General features: G+C 37.0%; 5 non-coding genes across 5 annotated transcripts in view; all 5 read left to right on the top strand.

The window, feature by feature from the left end:
* The first annotated feature begins 35 nt into the window (after positions 1-35).
* LOC143734270 (5S ribosomal RNA) lies at positions 36-154 on the top strand. Its single transcript, XR_013202170.1, has one exon. It is a non-coding gene; the product is annotated as a 5S ribosomal RNA (ribosomal RNA).
* Positions 155-753: 599 nt separating this feature from the next.
* LOC143734544 (5S ribosomal RNA) lies at positions 754-872 on the top strand. The gene has a single exon (XR_013202442.1). It is a non-coding gene; the product is annotated as a 5S ribosomal RNA (ribosomal RNA).
* A 703-nt stretch (positions 873-1,575) lies between these two features.
* Positions 1,576-1,694, top strand: LOC143734543 (5S ribosomal RNA). The gene has a single exon (XR_013202441.1). It is a non-coding gene; the product is annotated as a 5S ribosomal RNA (ribosomal RNA).
* A 390-nt stretch (positions 1,695-2,084) lies between these two features.
* On the top strand, positions 2,085-2,203 carry LOC143734397 (5S ribosomal RNA). Its single transcript, XR_013202294.1, has one exon. It is a non-coding gene; the product is annotated as a 5S ribosomal RNA (ribosomal RNA).
* Positions 2,204-2,492: 289 nt separating this feature from the next.
* LOC143734396 (5S ribosomal RNA) overlaps positions 2,493-2,500 on the top strand; it is a 119-nt gene continuing 111 nt past the window's right edge. The window contains exon 1 of the ribosomal RNA XR_013202293.1: positions 2,493-2,500. This exon is cut by the window's right edge and continues 111 nt beyond it. This is a non-coding gene — a ribosomal RNA (5S ribosomal RNA).

The following is a 2,500-nucleotide window of genomic DNA, read 5'->3' as shown; positions in this document are numbered from 1 at the left end:
ACCTTTTAAATTGCCCAATTTTGGCAGCAGTTTTCGCTTATGGCCATACCACCTTGGTCATGCCCGATCTCGTCTGATCTCGGAAGCTAAGCAGGGTCGGGCCTGGTTAGTACTTGGATGGGAGACCGCCTGGGAATACCAGGTGCTGTAAGCTTTTTTGATTTAAAAAAAAAGAAAAGAAAAAAAAAAGAGTCCCTGAGCTTCTTCAGAAAGCCTTTAAAAGTCTCTGAGATTCTTCAGAGAGCATGAAAGAGTTTGAGTTTTTTCAAAAGTTCTTCTTACTAAAAAAAAAAGACTCACTGAGCTTCTTCAGAAAGCCTTTAAAAGTCTCTGAGATTCTTCAGAGAGCATGAAAGAGTTTGAGTTTTTTCAAAAGTTCTTCTTAGTTTAAAAAAAAGAGTCCCTGAGCTTCTTCAGAAAGCCTTTAAAAGTCTCTGAGATTCTTCAGAGAGCATGAAAGAGTTTGAGTTTTTTCAAAAGTTCTTCTTAGTTTAAAAAAAAGACTCACTGAGCTTCTTCAGAAAGCCTTTAAAAGTCTCTGAGATTCTTCAGAGAGCATGAAAGAGTTTGAGTTTTTTCAAAAGTTCTTCTTAGTTTAAAAAAAAGAGTCCCTGAGCTTCTTCAGAAAGCCTTTAAAAGTCTCTGAGATTCTTCAGAGAGCATGAAAGAGTTTGAGTTTTTTCAAAAGTTCTTCTTAGTTTTCTTCATTAATGGTCTAACCTTTTAAATAGCCCAATTTTGGCAGCAGTTTTCGCTTACGGCCATACCACCTTGGTCATGCCCGATCTCGTCTGATCTCGGAAGCTAATCAGGGTCGGGCCTGGTTAGTACTTGGATGGGAGACCGCCTGGGAATACCAGGTGCTGTAAGCTTTTTTGATTTAAAAAAAAAAAAAAGAAAAAAAAAAGAGTCCCTGAGCTTCTTCAGAAAGCCTTTAAAAGTCTCTGAGATTCTTCAGAGAGCATGAAAGAGTTTGAGTTTTTTCAAAAGTTCTTCTTAGTTTAAAAAAAAGAGTCCCTGAGCTTCTTCAGAAAGCCTTTAAAAGTCTCTGAGATTCTTCAGAGAGCATGAAAGAGTTTGAGTTTTTTCAAAAGTTCTTCTTAGTTTAAAAAAAAGAGTCCCTGAGCTTCTTCAGAAAGCCTTTAAAAGTCTCTGAGATTCTTCAGAGAGCATGAAAGAGTTTGAGTTTTTTCAAAAGTTCTTCTTAGTTTAAAAAAAAGACTCACTGAGCTTCTTCAGAAAGCCTTTAAAAGTCTCTGAGATTCTTCAGAGAGCATGAAAGAGTTTGAGTTTTTTCAAAAGTTCTTCTTAGTTTAAAAAAAAGAGTCCCTGAGCTTCTTCAGCAAGCCTTTAAAAGTCTCTGAGATTCTTCAGAGAGCATGAAAGAGTTTGAGTTTTTTCAAAAGTTCTTCTTAGTTTAAAAAAAAGACTCACTGAGCTTCTTCAGAAAGCCTTTAAAAGTCTCTGAGATTCTTCAGAGAGCATGAAAGAGTTTGAGTTTTTTCAAAAGTTCTTCTTAGTTTTCTTCATTAATGGTCTAACCTTTTAAATTGCCCAATTTTGGCAGCAGTTTTCGCTTACGGCCATACCACCTTGGTCATGCCCGATCTCGTCTGATCTCGGAAGCTAATCAGGGTCGGGCCTGGTTAGTACTTGGATGGGAGACCGCCTGGGAATACCAGGTGCTGTAAGCTTTTTTGATTTAAAAAAAAAAAAAAGAAAAAAAAAGAGTCCCTGAGCTTCTTCAGAAAGCCTTTAAAAGTCTCTGAGATTCTTCAGAGAGCATGAAAGAGTTTGAGTTTTTTCAAAAGTTCTTCTTACTTTAAAAAAAAGACTCACTGAGCTTCTTCAGAAAGCCTTTAAAAGTCTCTGAGATTCTTCAGAGAGCATGAAAGAGTTTGAGTTTTTTCAAAAGTTCTTCTTAGTTTAAAAAAAAGAGTCACTGAGCTTCTTCAGAAAGCCTTTAAAAGTCTCTGAGATTCTTCAGAGAGCATGAAAGAGTTTGAGTTTTTTCAAAAGTTCTTCTTAGTTTTCTTCATTAATGGTCTAACCTTTTAAATTGCCCAATTTTGGCAGCAGTTTTCGCTTACGGCCATACCACCTTGGTCACGCCCGATCTCGTCTGATCTCGGAAGCTAAGCAGGGTCGGGCCTGGTTAGTGCTTGGATGGGAGACCGCCTGGGAATACCAGGTGCTGTAAGCTTTTTTGATTTAAAAAAAAACAACAAAAAAAAAAAAAAGAGTCCCTGAGCTTCTTCAGAAAGCCTTTAAAAGTCTCTGAGATTCTTCAGAGAGCATGAAAGAGTTTGAGTTTTTTCAAAAGTTCTTCTTAGTTTAAAAAAAAGACTCACTGAGCTTCTTCAGAAAGCCTTTAAAAGTCTCTGAGATTCTTCAGAGAGCATGAAAGAGTTTGAGTTTTTTCAAAAGTTCTTCTTAGTTTTCTTCATTAATGGTCTAACCTTTTAAATTGCCCAATTTTGGCAGCAGTTTTCGCTTACGG

This window comes from Siphateles boraxobius, unplaced genomic scaffold, assembly GCF_051911475.1.
Source record: "Siphateles boraxobius isolate OS27281-9 unplaced genomic scaffold, OSU_SipBor_1 99, whole genome shotgun sequence".
NCBI classification, from domain to species: domain Eukaryota; kingdom Metazoa; phylum Chordata; class Actinopteri; order Cypriniformes; family Leuciscidae; genus Siphateles; species Siphateles boraxobius.
Note: the sequence above shows the minus strand (reverse complement) of the source record. Positions and strands in the feature narration are given on the sequence as shown.